At 46.8% G+C, this 26,770-nt stretch overlaps 1 non-coding gene across 1 annotated transcript; it reads right to left on the bottom strand.

Moving 5' to 3' along the window:
- Window positions 1–13,860: 13,860 nt before the first annotated feature.
- Trnak-cuu lies at window positions 13,861–13,946 on the bottom strand. The gene has a single exon. It is a non-coding gene; the product is annotated as a tRNA-Lys (tRNA).
- Window positions 13,947–26,770: the final 12,824 nt, after the last annotated feature.

Below are 26,770 nucleotides of genomic sequence, written 5' to 3'. Positions count from 1 at the left end.
AAAATTGGAAGCCACTGAGCAGAGCAGTCTGATTAAGAGAAGAGTGCCAGAGACTCACAGCACAGCTGGGAGAGTGACATTGTGCAATGGTGGCTTTTAGAATGGGGTCACACTGTTGGACAGGTCCAGACCGGCGTTACAGCCACTCATGTTCTGATCACACTTGCTCTATTCTTATCTCTTTTCAATGTTACAGTTCCTGGTAGGATTTAAAAAAAAAAATGAACTAAGCAAAAAGCAAAAAACAAAACAAAACAAAAAAAACAACCAAATAAAGAAAATGTTGTTAAACTATTATTGGGGGCAGTGAGATGACTCAGTAGGTAAAAGTGTTTCCTATGCACACCTGATGCCCCATTCCCAGAAAGCACAGTGAAAGACTGACTCTGGAAGTCCTCTGACTTGCATAGAAGAGCCATGGCATGTGGGTGACTGCATGTGCACAGACATGTCTGCATACATTCTACACACACACAAATACACAGAATAATTTCTTTTTAAAAATAAAAACTATTACTGCAAAATTGTCTTAATGACTACTGAAGCTGACAATGGAATTAGGAAACAGTGTGTGCTTTTATGACTCTGGGAAAAAAAAGGGGGGGAAGGAAATTCATGAACAGAAAAACCTAAAAAGCGACATAAGCACCATATCATTAATAGAAACAGTTCATGGCCACTGGATTATGAGTTAGTTCCACATGTTTGTTATGTAGATCTCTTATAAGCATATACAACCCAACACACTCTCTAGTGAAAAGAGAATAAACAGAAATGTCCTGGCCGTTGCAGTCTCCTCATTACATGATATAACTTGTCTCTCTGACTCATCCTTAACCCCTAGTTCGAGATAGGGGCACGAAGTTCTAGTTTTAAAGAATTATTAACTATATCCCAAATCACATTGAGTTTTATTGCCTACCACTGGTCCAGAATTCTCTAATCCTGCACCATCATTCTCTGTTGGAATTCAACTGCTCAAAATCCATGATAAAATGTTAGTTAAAGCAAAAATCCATATTTAAATTATAGAGAGATTGTGTTCTCAACACACACACACATCCAAACTGTAGATGAAAACCATGGAAGGAAGAACATGAGCAAGTTATAGAAATAGCGCCTAGGGTGAAGGGGGACTGCTTATTTTGTTTTTACATGTTTTGGGTTTTGTTATTTTTTTCATTTTTAGTGTACTTTTGTACACAAACTCACATGAATGTAAAGTCAGAGGACACCTTGTGGGAGCTAGCCCTTCCCTTCCCCCCGTGCAGGTTCCAGGAATTGAACTCAGGTTGTCAGGCTGGGCTGCAGAGGCCTTCCTTGATGAGCCATTCTGCTGGCTCGTTGCCTGTCTCTCCCTCCCCCATTTTATTATAGTTTTCAAATCATCTGTCATGACATGTTAATATTGTTTAAAAAAAAGGGAAGGAAAAGCACCATGCCTTTGAAACACCTATGTCTCTTACAAATACTTTCTTTCTTTTAAATTATGATTTTGTTTTGTCTTTTTTTTTTTTTAGTTTTCTGGCCTGTGCATCATATCTGTTTCATTGTATCTGTAGGTTTCATGAAATAGTACAAAGAACGGAGTCTGGAGTGAGACGACCTAGTTGATCCTGGCCTCCCCTCTCATTGGTCTTTCTAATCCTCAGGAGGTTGTAGACAGGATAACTATCTAAGATGTATTTGCTTTTTGCTTTTAAATAATAAAGTATTGTTTAGAGGATGCCAACTGGCCCCACACTGCTGACACACGGCTGCTGGTTTACACTTATTTATTTATTTATTTATTTATTTATATATGTATGTGTGTGTGCATGTGTGCGTGCATGCATGAGTGTGTGTGTGTGTGTGTGTGTGTGTGTGTACCTGTATGAGTTTATATATACCATAAGCATGGAGGGTTGCTTGGAGGCCACAAGAGGGCATCCACTCCCCTAGAACTGGTTATGGGCAGTTATGCGCAGCCAGGAACTGAATCCAGGTCCTCTGTAAGAACAGTTAGCATCCTTAACTGCTGAACCATCTCTCTAGCTCTAGCTACTCATCTAAAACCTACTGTATATGTGTTAACACTTAGGATCCTGAAGCCAGAGGGTCTCCAAACCAAAGCCAGCCTGGGCTACATAGTGGAGTGTATAGCTATTTCTTCCATATTAAGGTTCAGTAAATAAAGCACACAAGTCTCAGGAAGATCCTGAAAGTTACAAGATTCGCAAAGCTTTTCCCCACTGCTATATAGTCAGTAACAGTTGCAGGGAAGAGGAGACTCCTTGATCAACATGAAATTGGGGACGAAGCTTTTTTGAGTTGTCACTCAAACTAGAGTGGGCTCTTTGGTGATGCAGCTTCCTTGAGTCACCCCTGCTTCTGAAGGAATTTCTACCCCGCACTCCTACAAGGAACCCCAATAAACTCACTGGTTCACTAAGATAGACTCAGGTGGAATTATTCTTTTGATCTCTTGTTGGTGCATTATCTGGGAGTGAATAGACACTTGTTCATCTCTCCCCAGGAAAAGTCATACAACAAATAGTCATACACACACACACACACACACACACACACACAATCTGGGGATCAGCAAGATGGCTTAGTAGGTAAAAGCACTTGCTGTCTGACCATACAAGTCTGATAACCTGAGCTTGATTCCTAGACCCACAATAATGCAGAAGAGAATGGACTCCAAAGTTGTCCTCTGACCTCCACCTACACACCATAGCATATTGACTGATATACATGTACAAGACATATACGCCACTAATAAAAAAAAATGAAAAAATGTTAAACTCTACAGTCCTTCTTTATCAGTGCAATGTGTGTGCATGCGCCTCAAAACATCACCTGTAGATCTCAGACTTGACAAAGGCCTGAGCTCCAGTGAACCTAGCTAGAACTCTCACCTTGATAGATTTTTCCTTTGCTGTTCCCAGGACTTGGGGCTTCTGGAAAGCAACGATCAATGGGCATGGTCACAGCCTAGAGGTGCTCTTCAGTCTTATTAAAGACAGAAAATTATAGACCAGAGAGACATACTGGAGACAGCTCAGAAGCCCCAGGCACGGTCCTTATCCATAAAAGCAACATGGTGCCCAGAACAGAATAGACAGTTGAGTCTTCCAGTCCCTTCTTTTACTAAGTGGGCTCCAAGAAACAAGACACTTAGCTGTGACTGTCATTCCTCAGAGGGGACTCTGGAGACCCAGGAGGAAAACCACATGCCTACTGCATGTAATAGTGACAGCTAGTATAGGAGTTTACCCAGTGCAGGGAAGGTCATCTGGGATAGTTCAGAATGCTGAATGTTCACTCTTTCCATTTCCCATCACCACAGTTGACCCTCAGACATTTGTAGATCTTGGTTGTGTGCAAAGACCCAGGGAAACTTTCTGTGAGGTCCAACCCCCAGTCCTAGAAGAGGCTCTCCCAGAATGAACGAAGACACTCCATATGTGTAGGAGGCTCTTGAGGACAAGGCCTCTGTGCTGTGTTCCAGCAAAGCTACCCACTTCATCTGTCCAAGCTCCAGTTAGCCACAATGCTGCCCCTGTCAGGGTTGCTGACAGGGCTGAGCAAGATAATAGAAGGAAAGTTCATGGTAAATGTGACAGATTCAGTAAAAATACACAGCATTAATAAGGTTGCAAGCTCTTTAGAGCACCAAGGTTAGGGGCCTCTAAGTTTGACATATAATCCTGGAAATGCACTGTTGAACTTAATCTGGAGCACAAACTGAGAATACCACTGGTCAATCCTCAGGGAACTAAAAAATCGAACTCTTACATGGTTTACAACCCTATTTCTGGGCATCTTTCCAAAGGGAATCATGCCAGTGTGTTAAAGGGCATCTGCCCTTTTCATGGTCATTGCAATACTACTCTCAATGGCCAAAGTATGGATACAGTCTAATTAGCCTGCCCACTGGAGCGTGGACAAGGGAAATACATCGGGTATTCACAATGGAATATTATCCAGCTATGGATCCAGCTAATAGAACCCAGCATGAATGGTCCTAGAGAGTCTTATAATTAGTAAATAAGCCAGGCTTGGAAGCACAAATCTACACGATCATGTGTGTGTGGATCTAAAATAAATTGATTTCATAGATGCTGAGAGTAAATGGTAGACGCCACCATTGGGCTGTGTGCCCCTGAGACAGTTCTTTCATTACTTTGTGTCTCAATTTCCCCATCCATAGTGTAGGCACACTGAATAGGATTCTACCTCCAAAAGTGTGTGTGTGTGTGTGTGTGTGTGCATGTGTGCAATGCATACACACATGCATGCAAGCTGGTACCCATGGAGCCAGAAAGAACCATCAAAGCGCTTGGAGCTGGAGTTATGGGTGTTTGTGATCTTCCTGATGTGGGTACTGGGTACTGTGATCCACACTCTGCTCCTTTGATAGAGCAATAAGTACTCTTAACTGCTGAGCTGTCTCTCTCCAGACCTAGTTACCAGATACTTTGATATCAATATCAGTCTAGTTTTTTAGTGAACAGAGCTGTTAAGTGTGTTGACACATTCCTATCATCCCAGCTCTCAGAAGCTAAGACAAGGCATTGTGAATTCAAAGCCACTCTGGGCTACAAATCAAAACTCTCCCTCAACAAAACAAAGCAAGTAAACAGACTGAGGAGAGAGATGCTTGGGAGGTCCTCTGAAGACCCCTCTGGACTTTCTATAAAGCAGGAAAGTTTAGAATCAGACAGCTACCAGTGTCTGCCCTCATCCGATTCAGACTCATTTAGCTTTCCAGTTTCCCATCTCTGGCTGGCCCTGGGACCTGCTCATACTATCAGCTAGACAGTAGCTGGGTCCTATGAGCTGGTTTTATGATCTAGCCAAGGCCTCTGCCTTGTTCCCAAGCACGAAAGACCCAGGTATCAGACATCCTGAAGAAAGATCACTGGGGTTAGAGTGGAGAGAGGAGAGGTTGAGGGTTTCCTTAGTTAGGGCTACTGTCACTGATGAAACACAGTAACCAAAGCAACTTGAGAAAGAAAGGGTTTGTCTTACACTTCCATATCACAGTTAATCATTGAAGGAAGTCAAGGAAGGAACTCAAACAGGGAAGGAACCTGGAGGCATAAGCCGATGCAGAGGTCATGGAGGGATGTTGCTTACTGGTTTGCTCCTCATGGCTTGCTTAACCTGCTTTTTTATAGAACCTAGAACCAGTAATAGGATTACCCACAATGGTCCCTCCCCCATCAATCACTGATTAAGAAAATGTCCTACAGTTGGATCTCATGGAGGTATCTTCTCCAGTAAGGTTCCCTCCTTTCAGATGACTCCCTGCACAGGAGTATAGACAAACGGAATAACTTAGGCTTGAGCTGACTTCTCAGATGAAGGTCAGACAGATACAGCGAGTAGATGGGTTCCCAGCCAAGTAGAAGCCCCAAGGAAGGCTAAGCCATGAGTCTTCTGGGCTTTGTTTCTCTATCCTATGTGATGGGAGGGGAGGCAGACCCTAGATAATGAGAACCCCCTCACTGCATCAAGACTATTTGGTTCTAAAATTGCTTGCACTAGAGAAGCTTCCAGAATCTTCCCCCACAATGCTCTTTCCACAATGCTATAAACCATATACCATGAGTATTCATCTACTCATTTACTCTTTATGATTCCCCCCCCGCCAGAGGCATAGGTCATGTAACTGATGGGAACACAGGGGACAGAGAAGTTAAGCTGGTCACCCAGTTTTATGTAGCCACCAGGGTCTGAATCTTTATTATTATCCTGAGTCTGGATTCTGAGCTCTTAACTCCTGACCTCCCAAGTCAAGTACTGGGAGGAGTCAGCAGCTGAGTCTGTGACATTACCAGGCATGGGTGACATCACCGGGTGTAGTCCAGGCTTCGACATCAACCTCTTAACCTTTCGTGATCTCATACTTTTCCAACGTACAGAACGAAGTGGCCTCCTTTGTGTGATCTTTGACCTTACTGGACTTGACTTCCTGGTCTGTCCAGGACAAGGAGACAGGAAGACGGCTGAAGTCCCACAGGTTAGCATCCTGAACTTCTCCAGCATGATGGTGGTCCCCCTGAGACCCAACATGGATGAAGAACAGGATCCAGATGGGCCCATGTCAAGCAGGCCCTGAAGAATTTCATGGGTTTGAGTTCTAGAAGCGTTTATAATTCTCACATCCATAAATAACAGCAGAATGAATACATTCTAAAAACAAACTTCAAATATTGGAACTAGAAGTGTTAGGAACACCGACCCCCATGCTGAGTCTTTAGTATTGCTACAAAGGACCCATGGGGGGGGGTCCCTCCACACTACTAATCAAGATTAGGCCTTGCCACTCAAGACCCAGCTTTGTGTCTCAGCTACCCGTGACATTTCAGTAAAATGATATATCGCCGTGTGTGCTAGCTTCCAGGATGGTTCAGTTAAAGCAGACTGAGCAAAAAATACCCTGAAGTCAATGACTTACTGGGAGCCTGCAGCCCTGGAGGCTAAACATTGTCAATGTTAGCAGCTGAAGGGACTTTCCCACTATCACCAGCACTGTTCATTTCTATGCTGTTGAACTCTTCCCAGGAAATCATTGCTGGTAACAAAATGTGTTTCTGAGTCCCTTGCTGCAACCTTATGAACCTGCCCCAGCCTTCCCCAAGACTGATGTTCCTGTGGGAGGACAACTTCCACCACACAGTGATCCTCTGGCTCTAAGGTCCTCAGTGGCATTCTCATCATCTGCAGTCAGGTAGCAGAGAGGAAGACTGTGTAGGCCTGGAACTTGCTATTTAGCCAAGAATGACCTTAGGCTTCCGTTCTTTCTGCCTCGACTTCCTGCTTGCTGGATCTGTAGTCATGAGCCACCATGTTTAGTCCCCAGCTTTACACAACGCTGAGGATCAAAGCCAGGCCTCCCTTCAAAAGTGTGCTTTTCTGTTGCTGTGATAAATACCACAACTGAAAGCAACTTAGGGGAGGAAAGGATTTACTTGGCTTCTATCTCCGGGTCACAATTCATCACCGAGGGAAGTCAGTACAGGTACTTGGGGCAGGGATGATGTATAAGCCTTGGAGGAATGCTGCTTTGGGCTCACCCAGCTTTCTTAGGTAGCCCAGACAGGCCTTGCTAGGGAAGTGCCGCCCACAGTGGGCTGGGCTCTCCCCACATCAAGCCATCAATCAAGACAGTGTCTCCCAGACACGGCCACAAGGCTGTGTTTGGTTGAGACAATTGCTGAGCTGAGATTCCCTCCTCCCAGGTGACTTTAGGTTGGGTCAAGTTGACAAGAAAATCTAGCCAGCATGCTAGGCACACACTCCCAGCTGTGCCATATCTCCAATCCCTTCTCTTTATTCCTTAAACCCGGTTCTTATTAAAAATCAAAGTCTGTGAAATGGGCTCAAAAATCTCTCATAGGTTGTAAGTATACAACTTGTTAAATTTTTTTCAAAGTGGAACACATTCACGTGAATAATAACTATTTGTGCTAAGAAAGAGGTTTCTGTGAGAGAGAGAGGGGCTTATCCTCTCCAGAGTTGGCCCGGAACCCTGACTTCTACCGCTTAGAGACTCATTTTACCTGGTTGTGAATTTTATGTGACTACAATTTTATGTAAATGGTTTGTGCTTGGTCTCTGTGATTCACCTTCATGTTTGTGGAAGTCACATACCGGGCGTCCTGGTAGCTTGTTTACTTTCATTGTCTTGGAGCATTCCATTCTTTGAGCGTGTTTATCCGTTCTCCCGTGTGGGGAAGCTTCGGATGCTCTTGGCATTGTCTTCGCCATCTCTTGGCAGTTGGCTTTAAACTCAGGAGTGGAATCACTGAGTCAGACTGTATGCATCCGCTCCCTTTAGTAGATACCGTCACGTCTTGATATTTGTTTTTCAAAGTCTGGCCAGAACAGGTGTGGTGACGCACACCTGGAGTCCTAACACTTGGGAAACCGAGGCAGGAAGATCATGAGTTTAAGGCCAGTTTGGCTTACAAAAGAAAAAGGATCCATCCAGAAGATTACAAAGAGGTTGTTTTTGTTTTTTTTTTTTTTTTCAGGGGAGGGGAGTAGTTGAGAGGAATATAATAAAAAATCAGGACTGTGCCAGGGGAGAAAAGGGAACAAGAGCCCAGGTGAAACGTACAGACAGACCTATAAGACCAGAAAGTGATTGGCAGATGACAGGAACAACTCAGACTGTTCTAGAATGGAGAGATTGTGGGCCTCTGAGGGACTGGACCTAGATGACAAGCCTTCTAGAGCACCGTGGCGTGGTTAAACCTCGGGATCTCTTCCTGCTGTTGACTTTCATCAGGAATCGGAGAAAACGATTCCTCCCACAGAACACAATGAGAGTACATTAAAGAGCCTCCTCACCGTGATACAGTGGGCTTGTCGCTGCTGATTTCTTTGACTTTGGATCCTAGATATAGAGAGCTTTAATCCTGGTGTCTTCACCATTGAGATATTCCTCTGTGGGCATCAGAGGGAACTGTCTGTCTCAATGGCACTGTCAGTGCTCTGAATACCCCAGTCCCCAACTTGCTCTGTCCCTTCCTGTTGCCCCCCACAAAGCAGATGGCCAGAGAGGACCACTGTCTAGAACACAGATGTGTATAGTGTCCCGAGATCAGAGGAAAATGTTCCACTGGTCCCTGCTACAACGGAGACAGTCTGGAATCTAACCCCAGGTGGCTACCACTCATCAACTGAAGTTCCTGCTGTGTCTGTCACGTGGCCAACTACCTTCATAAAAAGGAGAGTTTCCTCTTTGGATGGACTCTAGTGTGTGACCAGAGAACACCTCTGGTTCACTGAACACCTTGGGTTAGGCACACCACACTCACAGCTACTGCCTGTTTGTCCAGGATATCTTCCATTTTCAGGCATTGTTGGAGTCTTCACTGTGGGTGTCTCTACCACTGGGTTTGCCATCACTGTCGCCATTGGCCACTCCTTTGGACTAAGATGTTGAATGACTCATGTGGCCAGGCTGGTTTCCAACCCAACAGCCCAGCGGTCTTGTAAGCCTCTCTGGATTTCCCTCAGAGCTCTCAAACGCCGGAATACGTGTCATAAGCCCAGTGTGGTTGCCAAAATGGCTGTCTCCATTCTTGCTTTTGCCTTGAGAGAAGCCTGCTTGCTTTTCAAAGTTCTGAAGCAGCCAGGCAGAACTGTAGTGTATGAATAAGGATAAGATTCAAAGCCATCACTGAGTTTTTTTTCAGCTTCATCCCATTGTGGATAAGGAGAGGAACTGATTATACAAAAATCAATGACAAGAAAAAAGATGATTACAAGAAAAAGGTGATTGAGGGAACCCAATGATGTTGGTGGCACACACCTTTGATCCCAGCACTCAGGAGGCAGAGGTAGGTCAGTCTCTGAGTTCTGGGACAGACAGCCTGGTCTACAGAAAGAGTTCCAGGACAGCCAGGGCTACACAGAGAAACCCTGTGTCAAAAAACAAACAAATAAACAAAAAATCAAAATAAATACAACTGCTAGTAAATGCTCAGATAAAACAATATCTTTCTAAAGAGGCGGAACTGGTGGGCACTGATGATTTCAGAAATACCGTCCATGAGTTAACAAACCCGAAGGTTAGGTCAGAATGTTTACAGTTTCCAAATTACTGAATATATACCTTTGTATATGTCAAAGACACCATGTCCTTGAAAAAAGAATAAATATAAAATTTGATATAAACTGTACAGAGTTACACATAAGAGTGTAATGCCGACATTACATGTATGAAAGAAATAAAATTTATAGAAGTATCAACAACAAAATGGCACATAGGAAGGTTGAACTTTGATTAGATGACAGAGCCTAAGGCAAGTACAGACATCGCTGGGGGAGGGCTGGCCCTTGTGTGGCCATCGAGGATGGATATGGGTCAGAAAGTACAGACACTAGCAGAAGGTCATGGGCTAGCCCCCTTCGGGGAGTGGGTAATAGGCCTGGTGTCTGGGAACTGTCCCTCTCACCTCACTTCCTCCTCATGGCTCAGACCAGGATATACTCCCAGGGAGGATGTAACACTTTCCTTGCTGGTCTTTCTGATTCCTCTTTCCTTTTCCATCCTTTTTCTAGTGGGGCTAGCCCTAGAGCATCCTTGACACACAGCGAGTCATAAAGCCCTGTACTCACTGAGTCAGAGCCCACCTGTCCAGCATTGTCTGCGGACTGTGTGGCTCTTTCTGAACACTAGTACCGGAATGGACAAACTGACCAAAGCCGGAAGCAGGGAGTGAGATGAGACACTTCACTATGTAGCCCAGGATAGGAGGCAACTCACTGTGTAGCTCTGGCTGGCCTTAAACTTGTAGCTATCCTCCTGCCTTGGAATCCCAAGTGCTGGGATGATACATTTGAGGGTGTTTCCTGGTCAGTGCTCAGTGACTATCTTCCTGACAAGCCTGGTTGCCCCTTTTAACAAGCTGACTCCCCCTCGTCTTGTTGGTTAGCCCTAAGTGAGGGTTGAGAGTGCCACCTAGTGGTACTTGGTTGGAAGGAGCCTACAGTCCCAGTCTCTCTCCTGACTTTACCTACAATCACCCCACTCCTGATGGGTATCCCCTACCAGGAAAGACAATGGATGTGCCCTCCTCCTCCTCCTCCTCCTCCTTCTCCTCCTCCTCCTCCTCCTCCTCCTCCTTCTCCTCCTCCTCCTCTTCCTCCTTCTCCTCATCTTCCTCCTCTTCCTCTTCCTCCTCCTCCTTCTTCTCTTTTTGGTTTTTCAAGACAGGGTTTCTCTATGTAGCCCTGGCTGTCCTGGAACTCACTCTGTTGACCAGGCTGGCCTCGAACTCAGAAATCCTGCCTCTGCCTCCCAAGTGCTGGGATTAAAGGCGTGTGCCACCATTGCCTGGCTCATACTCTTCTTCCAGGAAAAGTTTTTAGCCCTTTGAAAGAACCATATGGACTCAGTGGATTAGGGTCTGGGTAGGTGGGTAAGTGTGTGTGTGGGGGGAGGGGTGGCGAGAACCTGCCCCAGGAGCTGTTGGCCCAATGTAAGGTGTATCAGATCACCTGAGGCATTCTAAGAATCTATGAGCAAAGGAGGGCCTTGGGAGGCCTCCCCATTTTCTCTCAGGACAACCTAAGTGTTGACTGAGCAGCTAGAGGGACAGAAGTATCCTGGGTAAAGTACCACTACAGTAAAGACACAGAGAACACACCTGATCTACCATGTCAGCCCCTGGGATGCCGAGAACCAGCTGGAAAAGAGTGTTGGTCTGTGTGGGCAGTAGGCTGGGATTGCTCCTAGAATCTTCTGGAAAAGGAGGCACTTGGGCCTAAGGAGATAGACGATAAAGTGTCTACTGTGGTCAACGATGTGAGTCTGGATTTCCAGCTCCCATATAAAAGCCGGGGCAGGAGCTGTCTGTGACCCCAGCATGGGGGTGGGAGGTAGAGAGAGGCAGATCCCTGAAGCTCACTGGGCAGCTCCTCTAGCTGAATCCATGAGCTCCGGGTTCAATGAGAGATCCTGTCTCAAAAAATAAGGTGGAGCATGATTGACAAAACACTTAATGTCGTCCTCTGGCCTCCATGCACATATGAACACATACGTACATGTACATACACAATGCATATACTCTCCCACCCCTACACAAACACACACATATACACAGACACATAAGTACGCACATACATGAACACATCACACACATACACACACACACACACACACAAAAGAGCTCATACATACCAGCCCCTTTCCTTGATCTCCTCCACATGACCCTGGAACTCCAGATGGTTGGAAGGAGGAGGGCAAGAGGACAGAAGGTGGAGGCTGGACACCTGAGGGGCAGCCCCACCAGTTTTACATTAGGCTCAATGGATCTTCCAGGCCTTGGTGGCCTCTGAATGACAGCCATACCAGGAGAATGGGGCCTACCTTCACCCTCACCAGGATTCCTGGATATTTCTAGGTACCTAAGCAACCTTATAGGTTACACTCAGGAAGGAGGAATTCCTGGGAAAGGAGAGCCAGGCCAGACAGTGACAATCTTTGCTGCCAGGAGAAAAACCTGCAGCTTCCCTGCACATAGTGCTAAAATCATCTGAGAGGAGGGAACCTCAATTGAGAAATGCCTCCATAAGATCCAACTGTAAAGCATTGTCTTACTTAGTGATTGATGGGGAAGGGCCCAGTCCATTGTGAGTGATCCCTGGATTGGTGGCCCTGGTTCTATAAGAAAGCAGGCTGAGCAAGCCCTGAAAAGCAAGCCAGTAAGCAGCACCCCTCCATAACTGCTGCATCATCTCCTACCTTCAGGATGCTGCCATTTTGAGTTCCTGGCTTCCTTTGATGATGAACTGAGATGTGGAAGTGTAAGGCAAATAAACCCTTTCCTCCCCATATCATTTTGGTCATGGCATTCCATCACAGCAACAGATGCAGAGAACACAGGCAGGCAAACACATTCTATTGCTTAAACCAACCCTCCCTGAGGCAGCCTAACCCCCACTTCCTCCAGAAAACCATCCTGCATCCCCCCTTCTCTCCTCTACCACCCTGGCAGGGAGATCCAGGATATTATGGGCTGCACAACAAGGCTGCAGTGATTGGCATCCTGCAGCTAGAGGTATGTGTCTCCTGCTATCTTTGGAGCTTCTCTGCAACAATAGAACATGGAAGAATAGTCTGGGTCTGCTCTCAGCCCCTAAATGCAGGCCGTGCCTCTTGCTTCAGGCCCAGGTGTCTGAAGCAGATGTGGGCTGTGGAAAGCTCAGTCTGGTAGTTCTTCTGAGCTCAAGAGCTATGTGATCCCATAGCTTCTTGCCAGACACTGTTCCCTCTCCAGTGTGTGGAGGTAAAGGGTGTGGAGCCTGCCAGCTAGAGGTCTAGAACCCCTGGGTGATGGCTGGGCATGGGTCCTTGTTAATTACAGTACACTAAGAGGAGGACTACAAGAGAAAGTGTCAACCAGCATGTGCCAAATCCACGAGGAATGGGCAAGGCCCAAGCGCAGAGGAACTGAGCCCCAAGTGTGGAAGTAAAAGCCTCCAGGGGCTTCTCCATGCTCCCTCTAGCCAGCCCCAGGCTTTCTCATTCTAAGTCAGGGGATATGCTGTCTTCCTCTGGCTTCTGTAACAAAGAGCCACAGGTGGGGTGGGTTTAAACAGCAATACCCCTCATAGTTCTGAGTCTAGACGTTCACAATCGAGGGGTCAGAGGGACATGGCCCTGGGTGGTTAAATGGAACCCTTCATCTTTTCTCACAACTTCTATGGCCATCAGTCCTTGGGTGCTCCTTGGCCGGCTCTGCATCACTCCAGGCGTGGCGTCTGTCCTGAGTTTCATCCTTTCTGTGGCTTTGCTTTTATGTGTCATTTCTTTCTGGTGAGGGCACAGTCACCCCATAGGATTAGGGTTCATCTGGATGGCCTTATCTTTCATACAAGGCCATAGAATCACACATCTCTTTAGGGGATTAAAATGCATCCCACAATGGGGGACAAACTGAACTTACGAGGCTGAGCCGAGTTCCAGTTCCTAAGCTGTAGCAGGAAGGGGGGCTGCTCCTATGTAAACGCTAGGAGGCAGGGTTGCCTCTATGTAAATGCTGGGGGCTGCGCAGCCACAAAAGCATCTCCTGCAAGAGGACCTAATTGAGGACTTCCTGAGAGACCAAGGATTGCTGGTGTAGACAACGCCAGCCAATCGGGAACTGCTTAGAAAAGATGCTTTCTTGGGACCAATGGGGCGTGGGTGGAGGGTATTAAAGGAGCTTGCAGCAGTGTTCAGAGAGCTTGCTGTGGCGTTTCTCACCCGCTCCCGGAGTCTGTGTCGTTGACTCTGTGCTACCTCACCTCCAATCCCCAAGGGCAGGTAGGATCAGGTGTCGAGCAGTCCAGGGCACAGGCAATATTTGGCGCCCAATATGGGGATCAAACCCACAACCACCCATCAAACCCACGAGATTAAGAGTCTCGTGCTCTACCAACTGAGCTAGCTGGGCACAGGCAACACTAAGCTCTATTACAAACATTTTTGTGTGTTTGATTTATTCTAAATTACCTTAGTCTTTATATGAGATATTGTACCTTCAATTCCTTGACTCTGTGAGGAAAAGGCCATGTTTATCCCATAGCCAGAGTGGGAGCTCAGTTCTTCAAGCTGCTCGGTCAGACTTTGTACTGGAGGCATCTGAGAAGGGTGATGCGGGAGAGAGCATCACGTCCTCTCCCACGCCCTCCAGTGTGGACAGAAAGGGCTGTTTGCTTGTCTGTTCATTTGTTTAGTGGCTACTATGAAATCAGTGACCTGACTTCTGAAACTAGCAATTTGCCACGATACAAAAGAAAGCCCACTTGGAGCATGCTCAGATGTGTCACACCCAAATACTGAAAGGGAGGTGGCCTTCAGCTTCTGTGTGACAGTAGGGGATGGACGCTGACCGTCACTGTGGCCTAAGGACAGGAACATTTCCAAGACCTACATTGCTAAGCAATTCGTTCTGTAGTGTACTCGCAAAAACCATAACAGCCATGCATGTCACTGGGTGACAGAACCACGTAGCCCACATATTGGAACACCAAGATGTATGCGATTTGACAGTGGCAGAAGTGCCTGTAGGTGGCACATAACTGTGCTTATTTATTCTGCATGCTTTATTTTAGAGGTCAGTTCAATGGGCTTTTTTTTTTTTCTTAAATGGAGTGCAGCTTCCAGCCACGACTTTGAGCATCTCCAAGAGGAATGACTTACAGTTAAACAAATAGGGAGGTGGCCCATTGTATTGATCTGTCCACGCCCATTTACCCACACAGAAGCAAGCACTTACTGGTACCTGACCTGTAACTTGGGGATTCATCATGGGAAGGGTGTACCTTCTCTTCTCAGAAGCTCAAAACACAAGAGTAAGTGGCCACAGCCTTAAATTGCAAATCAAGGGCTGGAGAGATGGCTCAGTGGTTAGGAACACTGACTGTTCTTCCAGAGGTCCTGAGTTCAATTCCCAGCAAGCACATGGTGGCTCACAACCATCTGTAAAGTGATCAGATGCCCTCTTCTGATGTGTCTGAAGACAGCTACAATGTACTTATATACATAAAATGAATAAATAATTCTTTTAAAAAATTGCAAATCAAGAGGTGGCTCCCTGTGTGTGTGTGAGAGAGTGTGTGTGTGCATGCATTGTGCTTGTTCATGGATGTTGAGTGCAAGCATGCACACATGGATGTCAGAGGACAGCTTTCCTTGATTGTATTAGGGTCTCTTTGTCACTGTGGATGTCATGTTACCTGGCCTCTGAGCTTCCAGAGAGTCTTCTGACTCTGCCTCCCATATCCCTGTAGGGAAAACCTGGGATTGCGGATGCTAGCACTACTGTAGATATGGGTTCCAGGGTTCCAAACACAGGTCATCAGGTTTGCCACTGACTCATCATCTTCTTAGCCCAATACATTGGACTTTTGAAGATTCTGCTTTTCATGTGGATTGATGCTGCTGTCTGTGGAGTGGATTACTTATCATGAGAGTTAGTTTTAAACGTTGTATGCCCCTCCCCCTTCTTATATGTGCCTATGCAAGTGTACTATCTTACCCTCTGCTTTCCACCATGAGATGTTACCATCAAACAAGTTCTTACCAGATGTGGTCCCTGAAATCCCAGGTTCCACGGCTGTGAGCCAATTAAGTTTCTGCCCACTGTTTATTGACATGCTAGTTAGTCTTGTATGGACTTTACACAGCTAGAGTTATGGGAAGGGAGGGAATCTCAATTGAGGAAATTCCTCCATAAATCCAGATGTAGAATTTTCTTAATTAGTGAATGATGGGGGAGGAGGGCCCAGTCCATTGTGAGTGGTCCTGGGTTCTATATGAAAACAGGCTAAGCAAGCCATGAGGAACAAGTCAGTAAATAGCACCCCTCCATAGCCTCTCCATCAGCTCCTGCCTCCAGGTCCCTCCCCTATGTAAGTTCCTGTTCTGGCTTCCTTCAGTGATGGACTACAATGTGGAAGTGTAAGCTAAATAAACCCTTTCCTCCCCAGGTTGGTTTGGTCCTGGTGTTTCGTCGAAGCAATAGAACCCCTTAGACAGTTGCTCAGTCTCAGGGATTGGTTATTGCGGCAGTAGTACAGCAGACTACAACCCATTCTTAGTGCTTTCTTCAGCAGAGAGGATCATTCCGCTAATGTCAGCCAAGAGTGGACAGGCTGGCCCAGGGCCCAGCACACCAAATCCAAAAGGGTTTTGTCAGCAGAGCCCTCCATGTCAGGCTTGCAGCTTGAGAAGCTAATCTGTTAACCTGACAAGATTGAGCCACTGATCTAGAGAGGACCCCCCCACCGGGAAACTCAAGTGATACAAAATGTCAACATATGGATTCCTAGTGGAGAAAGGATGTCATATGGACCCACATTTAGCATCAAGTGCTCCATTTTCCTTTCTAGGAAGCAACATCTACTTAGTGACATAAATCTGCATATTAGAATTGAACCACTTGGGTATCTAAGGCATCAGACTGTTCTGCATGCTACGGTCATTGCCAGTGGGTTGCCTTGACAACCAACTGTCCTTCAGTGTCACTGACTCAGCCCCTTCACCTTCCTATCCTCCTTTTTCCACTCCCAAGAGGCACCTCTGCCTTCTAAATTGGTACTTCTAAAGCTGTGTTAATAAATTCGATTAAAATAGGAAAGATTCTGTTCTGGAGGGTTGGTTCAGTGGTTAAGACCTCTACTTTTCTTACAGAGGATCTGAATTTGGTTCCCAGAATCTATGTGACTCCTGGAGACTTTTCACAGCTGGGAGCTTGCAGCAAGTTCCACAGGAATGGAAGTCGATGCCAGGTCTGGCAGGGATCCAGGAGGCTCAGGTGTCCCTGACACCTCTTTACCTGGAGCATTTGGAGCCGGTGTGCTCTCAGCCCTTTTGGTCCAGATGTCCATACTGGCAGAGCACAGAGAGATCTCTGGACTTGGCCTCCAAAATGTATTCTCCAGTTCAAAATCTCCTTGTAGCATCCTCTCCCCCCAGGGGGGAAGGGACCAAGGTCAGTCCTCTCTTTGGCTTCAGAGGGAGCCATATACAATCTTAGGTGTGCCAGAACCAAGAGGATCCAGCTGGCATCTTCCTATGAACAGTGGGACACTCTTGTACCTGGAAACCTGGGCTCCCAGAGAAGCCAGCACCCTCTACAACTTAGACCCCTGTCCTGTCCCTGATGGGAAAGCAGCATGTTCTTCAGAACCTCTTGCTGCTGGTGCTTCACATTGTCACACACCCTCCTCTGAGCTCAGACACAAGCCATGTCCAGAGCTCCAGGCCTGGACTAATAAAGAACCAGAGGCAAAGATTTCAGCACTTCCAAGAAACTCTAATTAGGAAGCAAGGCTCACAGGAGGTGAGCCCTCACACTGGGGTCAGGAGAGTGACTGCAAGTGGGTCCTATGCCATGCTGTCAGCTCTTGACCATTTTCAGGTTGTGTTCCCCTAGGTAAGGGAGCAATTAGTTGAGTGTCCTGTGATTCCTTTCTTTCCCTTTTCCTTTCCTTCTTTCCTTTCATCTTTTCTTTCTTTCAAGATGAGGTAGCCCAGGCTGACCTTATTCATAGCCTTGAACTCCCACTCCCCTGTCTCCACCTCCCAAGTGCTAGGACTACAGGAACACACCACAACACCCGAAAAGTCCTGAGGTTCCTTAGAAAGATCTTTAATTAGGAGTTTCGATCTGAGAATGATCTAGAAAGAATAGTACTTTCTAATTTGGATCATTATCATAAACCCCTAACCCCTGGGAACTGTCGGGGCTCTGTCTAGTTGTGCTCTGACATCCTAACTGGGGCCACGTGTGCAGGCTACGAAGAGAGGAGCCAAGAGGAGCCAATGGCAATGTTCTCAGCCCTAGGAGCCTGGCAGCGAAATGGATAAAAGTGTCAGTCTGGATGGAGGCTTCGAGGCCTACAGGATCCCACCTGCTTGTGAATCCACAGGTTTTTTTTGCCAGTGTTTCATGGGTCCTCTCGGCTCTAAAGATAGAGACCCAGGCCTCACACCAGAATTTTCTAGGCCATGTGACACGAGATCAACCATCTCAAGAACACAGCAGGTGCTGAGAGAGGGGGTGGTATCTGATATGGAGAGGTTGGGTCTCTCAAGAGTCACACTCTAGCAGACAGGGCTCTGGGCATCTCTAGAGAATCTTACTGTTACCCTGGACTGAGCAGATTTGTGAGCCTCTAAGCAGCAAACTAGAAGCATTCTAAAGAAGGAATGACCTCAATTACACAGTACCTTTGCTCTAGGTGCTTAGTGGTCCCTGCCCCTAAATGGCTGTACTAGGTTCTGCCTACCCCCACCCACTGGGAGGCCCTGTCAACCAGAGCATGGCCTAGCTGGGAAGGTCAGAGTTACAGCTGGGTCCAAGCAGCCTCCAAGAAGACTCATTCCCACCCTGACAAATTCACCACTAGCTCCACCCCGGTGGGGGAGGCGGGGTTAGGTTTCTGTGATGCTGCTCACAGACTCTGTTTGGGTCCCTGAAGCCACGCTTTGCTCCACCCTGGAATTGTTGACAGAGTGGCAAGGAAATCTAGGTCAGTAGTGGGTGAGGCCCTGCAGGTGTGACCCAGTGCCAGGAGAGAAGGCAAGGCCAGCTGGGGAGAGAGCACCCACGCTTATGACACATCCCTGTTTCCGGACCCTCCCAGAAACCCTTTCCCTGGAAGCTCTGCAATGGGGGATAAGAGGAACTGAGGATCGCAGGTCTGGACTTAGTTCTATGCAAATGTGTCTTTACTTTACCTTGGGTCCTCTGGCTCTGATTTAAGACAGTGACTTCTCTGGCTGGGAGCCACTATAGGAGCTATGCACCAGTTTCATGCTTAAAACCATTTCCTCAGAGCAGCCTGCTCAGACACTCCTGGGGTGCCCTCCTCTGTCGTTGGGACCCCTGGTGGGAAGGACTTGGGGTGTGTTTGCTGAATGAAGAAATAGATGCAAACATGAACCAAGCCCCACAGTCTGGAAGAACCTGAAAGCTTAGACGAAAACCCCTATGGCCACTACCAGTACTGACTCTAAGAGACAAGGAGCCCAAAATGGGACACCCCTCAGTTGACTGCCTGGACCTTGATTCTCTAAGAAGTCCTTAGGGTTCTGCTAGAACCATGCATGAAAATCTCTTCACTACAAGTGCTCTGAATACATGAACTAATCTATTTCCTCTCTCCCTCCCTTCCTCCCTCCTTCCTACCCATCCATCCTCCCTTTGTTCCTTCCATCCTTCCTCTCCCATCCCACTTCCTCCTATCCACCCATCCATCCTTCCTGTACACCTCTTTATCTACGCTGACATGTGGCAGGACCTGCTGAGGTTCAGACATCCCGACACTGTTAAAGCTCCCAGGCTGGGGTAGAAGTCACTCCAGTCTGACTAGTTCAGCCAGCCTGCCCAGCACCACTGCACAGAACCTTATGGCATCCTCTACCAGAAATAGAGGCTTGATGAGCCAGCTCGCACTGGGGTAGAGGGAGGGACTGGTTTTGCCCAGGATATAGCCTGGAGCTCCTTTCTGACAGCAAGAATGGGTTGCTTATACAAAATGTCTCAACCCCCAAGGAAAAGGGAGACTAAATTGGATATACTATTCTTCCCATTTTGAAGATGGGTAATCTAAGGTTTAGAGAGAAAAAGCATCTAGACTAACAAAGTCAAGATTGAACCTAGATCCCAGCCTCTAAATAGCAGGAAGGAAAGGAAGACAGGAGGGAGAAAGGCAAGAAAAAAGAAGTACTCTCAGACTCAAGCTGGAGCCTCATGGGGCCTGCAGAAGCTACCAGAGTCCTCGACTCCTTTCTCTTCTCCTCCTGGCCCACACACGCACTGGAACTAGATGCTCAAGAGCCCACAAAGCCCCACTTTCTTCTGCAGAGTAACTATACTCCAGGTGCTGTGTGTGCCTGCCCTCTAGTGGCAAGATCTAGAAGTGTCTCCATTGGTCCCAATACTTCTACTGGGCACCCTTGGGTGTAAGAGAACCCAGTTCCATCCTCATAGTGAGTGGTACATTAAAGGGATACTGGAGCAAGTCTGGGAAGCTCAGAGCCTCCAAGGAGCCCTTAGCTCCTGCTGGGTAATGGAGTTAAGAAGGCACAATAGGGACTATATCTGTCCAGGAGAATGAGGAATCTCAGCTGAATTTGAGGGGAACTGGGTGAATCTGGCAGACATTTGGGGTGTCCTTGAAAGAAGGAAGTTTGTGAGAATATAGTTAACCTTCCTGAGACAGTCTCAGGGTTCAGGGCAAGCATATAGTTCAAGGCTGACATACTGTGTGTCTGAATGTTTGAAGGTAATACATCAAACTCAAACCATGAAATAAATATGCTCTAATCTTCTTCAATATAATTTCAAAAGGGCCTGAGGACCTGGTTAGGATTTAGAATTTAGATTCCTGGATGTTCTTCACTGTACCATAGCAATGTGGGGGGTGGTCAGCCCCTGTGTGTTCCCTGTCTGCTCCACTTCTACATTGTTAGACACCAGGACACATCCATGCATATGTACATACATACATACATACATACATACATACATACATGCAGCACACACATACATCCTACACTTTGCACATCAGGCATGTATACAAGCTATATTGGCTCATTCTCCATATATGCTGCCCCTAGGTCAGGAAAACAGATCCTCGGAAAAGTCTATGGAAGACCTGGGAATGGAAAGGGGGTGAGACTCTGGGAGAACACAGTCCTCTTCTTGTGGGAAGGCCTCAGCAGTGAGACCCTGTCACAGTTTGGGTGTATTGATGACGTTAACGCCCTGAGGCTACAGATGACTCAGTGGTTAAGAGCATGTATAATTCTTGCAGAGGACCTAGTATCAGTACCCATGTGGTGACTCACAAAGGACTGTTACAGTTAATATTTAAAACGGCGGCACCCAATCTGGCTTGTTGTTATGGTGCTGCCATGTTCCCGACTAGGCAAGGCCTGAGGCCATGAGCAGTGGCGTGTTCTTGCTGCTGCCACGGCTCAGGCCAGCCAGAAGCACCGGCCCTGCCACCCATGAGATGTCATCGTGCAAGATGGCTCTGCCAATCTACCACGCTGTCTTTACAACTTTTGGCTGAGCCCAGACCATCCTGCCATCCACGTGGTACTGGTAGAAATGAGACTGTAATGCTTAAAGATTATCCAAAGGCTTTATATATTTGGAAATGCTCAGTTAACAAGATGACCACACAATTGGAGGTGTTACCTAATTAACTAACCTAGATATAAGTTGTTACCCAGGACTGCTCTCCATACATGTGTGGCTCTCCATGGCTCCTACATCTCTCTTCTCCCCCTCCTAATTCTTCCTCTTCCTTCTCCTCTTCCTCTCCTTTGCTCCTCCTACCTTAGCTCCTCCCAAATTATCGAATTTATTGTAAAACATAGCAGGGGAAAATATTTTGCTACAGAGGACCTAGTATCAGTACCCATGTGGTAGTTCACAATCTCCTGAAAGTCCATTTCTAAGAGATCCAATACCCTCTTCTGACCTCCATGAATACCAGGCATACATGTGAGGCATAGACATACATGCAAGCAAAACACTCAAAGGCATTAAAAATCATAATAAATAAGAATATTTTTAGCTGTGCCATGGTGGCACATACCTTTAATGCCAGCCCTAGGAAAGCAGGGGCAGGCAGATATCTGTGAGTTTGAGACCAGCCTGGTCTACAGAGCAAGTTCCGGGACAGCCAGATCTACACAGAGAACCCCTGTCTTGAAAAAAAAGAAAAGAGTAATTTTTTTAAAAAATGGCAAAAACTGGGACTGGAGAGATGGCTCAGCGGTTAAGGGACTGACTGCTCTTCCAGAGGTCCTGGATTTAATTCCCTACAACCATATGGTGGCTCATAACCATCTGTCATGGGATCTGATGCCCTCTTCTGGTATGGCTGAAAACAGCTACAGTGTACTTACATAAATAAAATAAATAGATCTTTTTAAAAAATGGCTAAAACACTCATGATATTAGATCTTCCAATCCATGAACACAAGATGTCTTTTTATTAGTTTAGGTATTTACTTAATTCCCATCAGTGATGTTTTGGGCTCATCCATGTAAAAGCCTTGCCTTTCTTTGTGTGCGTGCGTGCATGCATGCGTGTGTGCATGTCTGTGTGCACACTCTCAGGTACATGTATGTGCACATGCATTTGGAGGCCATAGGTCAGCTTCAAGTATCACTCTTCAGGAGCTGTTCACCTTGGTTTCTGCATCAAGGTCTCTCATAGGATCTGGCACTTGACAGTCAGGCGAGGTTGGCTGATCAGGGAGTACCAAGAATACTTCTTTCTCTACCTCTGCACTGGGGTTACAAATGTGTGCCACTACACCTGGCTCTTTATGTGGGTACTGGGGATCTGACCCAGGTCCTTGTACTCACCTGCCAACATGTTAACTGATGAAACTATTTCCCCAGCCCCGAGCTTTGCATTTATATATTTTTCCCTCCATAAGTCTTAAAGACCATCTGTGAAGTAAGTATCATGGTGATTATTAGCCATGCTTTATAGATCAGAACACTGGAGCGTAAGAGCTCAGGCCATAAGTGGCAGAGCTAGAGAGGGAACCTCTAGTCCCCAGCGCTCTGTGTTCTATCCCAGCTGCCCTTGGGAAACCCCCATGATGGGGTCACAGCTCCCTCCTAAGTGACTGAGGAAGGGGGCAGGGGAGGGCCTGGAGTGAGGCTCACAATCACTGAGGGAGTAGGCAGGGACAAGCGAGGGAACTGTTGCTTTGGGGTTGAAATCAGGGATCCTGACTTGTGGCTACAATGAAAATCACCTACCCAGCCTGGTCTACAGAGTGAGTTCCAGGACAGCCAGGACTACACAGAGAAACTCTCTCTCAAAAAAAAACAAAAACAAAAAAACAAAAAAAACGAAAATCACCTACAAATTCCTAAAAGATTAGTGAAAAAACGTCATAGGATTGTCTACAATCGGGTCGTTTTTTAAAATAGCCATAGATGATGGCAGCTGTTCTGATTATTTATAGATCATTTTACTCAGAAGCCAAAGAAGCAGAGTTATAGCCGTGTGCTTGGCTGGCCACTGGAGGCACACCTGATGGGCTGGGCCAGAGCTATCTCACCCAGGCTTGTTCTTGGTCATCATAGCTGCAGTTAGACAGGAAGGCATCCTGAGGCAGCTCCATCTTGGAATATTATTCCTCATTGTCCTGGGCTCTATTCCTCTCTAAGTGGGGAAATCTGGGTATCTTGTAGTGTTTATCTGTCTGTATTTATCATGGAGACTGACTCTCTGTGGGCCCTGAATGAGGCCTGGGATCGAAGAACTTCAAGAAAAGCAAATGTGGGAATGGGAAGATTGCCCTGTTTGGTAAAATGCTTGCCACAGGCACATGAAGACTTGAGTTCAATGCCCCAAATGTGTGAGGAAAAGAGCTGGCCATGTGGGGGTGCACACTTGTAATTCCTGTGAGACAGAGACAGGCAAACCCCTGGGGCTCATTGGCTAACTAGCCTAGCCTACTTAGTGAGCTCCAGCCAGTGAGAGGCCTGTCTCACAGAGCAAGGTGGATGGCTCCTGAGGAAAGACACATGAGATTGACCTCTGTCCTCCACAGGCATGCACATGAGATCCTGCATACCAAAAGAAACGGTATTCCAAAGCCCATGCTTGCCCCCAAGGCTCTCTCAACGTCACAGGTACCTGTTACAGAGCCCATGCTTGTATCCTGGCTCTTCTCAGCTCTCCTTGCCCCGCCCCACCCTAAACATCTCCAGCTCATGGACTTCTCTTACCCACCTTCTCATTCTTATATAACTCTGCCATTTCAGCCAAGATCTTTCTTGGAGGCAAAGGGCATAGCTCTCACTACTTTCCCAGCTGGAGCAGGTAGCATCTGGGACAGCAGAGTGGGCCAGACTTCTCAGGATGGAGCCTTGGCTTGGCTGCCCCTGGCTGAGTTGCTGTGGGCTGGTTGATAAACCTCTCTGAGCCACTGCCACCTCTTCTGAGGTATAATCCCTGAGTGGGATGAGTGGTCTCCAGATCCCCCTTGCTCTGTTCTTGTTATTTGTAGCTGAGGAGGCTCCGATAGACTTGCAGCGAGTTTGAGTTCACTACAGTTGGGCTGTTCTGGTAGCTTGTTGTAGAGCAGCAGTTCTCAACCTGTGGGTCACAACCTATTTAGGGGTCAAACAAACCTTTCACGGGGGTCACCTAAAAGTATCAGGAAAACACAGATTTATATTATGATTCATAACGGTAGCAAAATTACAGTAATGAAGTAGCAACAAAAATAATTTTATGGTTGGGGTCACCACAACATGAGGAGCTGTATTAAAGCCTTAGGAAGGTTGAAAGCCACTGGTTTAGAAGAACAATTAGGTCTCTGGCTCAGGAGAGCTAGGGAAGCCCCTAGCAGAAGGTGGTCCCTCTCCTCCATCTAGAAGTGCCCGGGTGAGGGCCAGATTTCCCTTTGTGGGACTAAGATCTCAGCTCCCCCATGGCCCGCCATCCTGATAGAAGGCTAACGTGTCCCTCCAGTGACTTCTGGAAAGGTCAATCCTTTGGCAAGCCCAGACCCAGTTTCAGGAGTGACTCAGATGCCAGATGGCCTTCCAGGTTCTCAAAGCCTTGATGGCATCTTCATCCTGCTGCTTTGCTTCAAGGCCTGGGGAAGCTGAAGGGTTTATCTAAGATCTGTGTTCCCAAGACTTCTGGGAGCCTATACCCTGGGGAATTCCACCCCTGCACAAATATGTTCTGCTGTGTGGAACTCTCTAGTAAGCAAACTCCCTGGGGTAGCACAGACCTGGCACAGCAGAGAGTGGACACAGCCACCCTCAATAGCGAGTGGGTTCCCAGTCTTCCACTCTGCTGCCTCCACTTCCCTTCCTGAATTCCCTGCCTCAAACCTTTCAGTCTGCCCTGCCTCCAAGCTTATCGGGCTGCCTTTCCCCTCCTCTGATTAGGAATAAAGTAATTAGTGCCCCCTTTGAGCAAAGAGTAACTCCCAGGTTCCCCTTAAAGCCCTCCAGGTGCGTTGGCCTGTCACCCACACCAGGGCAGTCAGGGTCTTTTCTCAAACAAAGGCTGTCCTTCACTTTGCCACAAGGAATTTTGCTAGAGTTTGCCAAGATGATATTTTTATTCTAAAAAAAAACATATTCCAACCTGGTCTACAGAGTAAGTTCCAGGACAGCCAGGGATACACAGAGAACATACCCCCTCTCCCAAAGTATTAACGGGTTGTTTTTTTAATTAAATATAAAAATAATGGGTTTCTCTTTTTATTTTATGTGTGTGAGCCTGTGTAGATAGATGTCAGAGGACAGCCCCTGTGGAGCTGGCTCTCTCCTTCTACTTTTATGTGGCTCTGAGGGTCAGACTCGGGTCACCATGCTTCCATGCCTTCTGCCTGCTGACTCATGTAGCCCAAGCTGTCCTCAGACTCTATGTGTAGAAGATCGACCTTGAGTATCTGAGCATCCTGACTTCACCTGACAAGTCCTGTGCCCCACACTCAGCTGCATTTATGCAGTACTAGGGATAAAACACAGGACGTCATGCATTCCAGGCAAGCACCCTACCAAGTGAACGCCTCCCCAGCCTCCCCTTCCTATTCCACATACTGGTTTGTTTGTTTGTTTGTTTGTTTGTTTGTTTGTTTTATGTTGAGCCAAGATCTCCCTGTCTCTGCTGGGACTCCAGGCATGCACCCCCAGACCTAGTCCACTCACTGTTTGCTCTTCACCATTTTCCTGTGATGTTCTTGGTTGGTTGAAACCACTTATATCTTGTGCGATCAAAATAAAAGTCGTCGTCCTCCCCCACTCCCACCCCCGCTTTGAGAAAAAAAAAGGCCCAAAGTTAACTGAATACTCAAGTTGACCTCTGAAGGACATGATACCCTGGAAAGGTTTTTCCATGATTCTCATGAACCCTTCCAACTGCAGCTGGAAAGGAATCGATATTCTCGAGGAGGACCACAAATAATGTCAGCACAGTCCAGGAGAGCCAGACTGTAAGTCTCTAGTCCAACAGGGCAGCTTTGAAGGTCAGATGTCTCAGGAGAATAAAGCTTCTCCCTCTAGCCTGCAAGTCTGAGGAAATATAATCAGCTTTCCGGTGAGTTCCAAGGTGAGTAAGACCAGCTGTTTCTACGTAGCCAGAAGTGTTGTTACCATGGAAACAGCTGTCAACAGGAACACTGCCTCCCTGGGGCATATCTCATCCTTTATTGCCAAAAATGTATGTGCCTGTGTAGAAAGCAAAGCAGCTTGGGCTTTGAGGTCTAGCATACAGGGCTGGTTCCTGTCCTCTACGCCATTGCTTCTTCAGATCCCAGAGGAAGTGTGCCCTGAAACAGGATTTCCACGTCCTCTTGCATGCGTTTCTTGTTATATTCCATGAGGGCAGCCCAAGGAGAAGTTTGCTGTTTAAAAACATTTATTTTTTTAATTGTTTATTTGTTTTCGAGACAGTGTTATTGAACTTGTGGGTCATAACCTGTGTTCCAAGTCAGGTTCAGGTATCCATCCTCAATAAGCCTATTAGAACAGTCAGATTAGAGCTGGGTGGTGGTGGCACATGCCTTTAATCCCAACCCTCAGGAGGCAGAGACAGGCAGATCTCTGTGAGTTCCAGGCTAGCCTGTCTACAGCTTAAGGTCCAGGACACCTTGGGCTACATATAAAGAAACCCTGTCTTGAAAAAAAAAAAAGCTAAAACTATAACAACAACAAAAATAGCAACTACAAAACAACAAAATCACCAAGTTACATAAAGTAAA

This window comes from Grammomys surdaster, unplaced genomic scaffold, assembly GCF_004785775.1.
Source record: "Grammomys surdaster isolate TR1022 unplaced genomic scaffold, NIH_TR_1.0 314, whole genome shotgun sequence".
In the NCBI taxonomy this organism is placed as follows: Eukaryota; Metazoa; Chordata; class Mammalia; order Rodentia; family Muridae; genus Grammomys; species Grammomys surdaster.
Note: the sequence above shows the minus strand (reverse complement) of the source record. Positions and strands in the feature narration are given on the sequence as shown.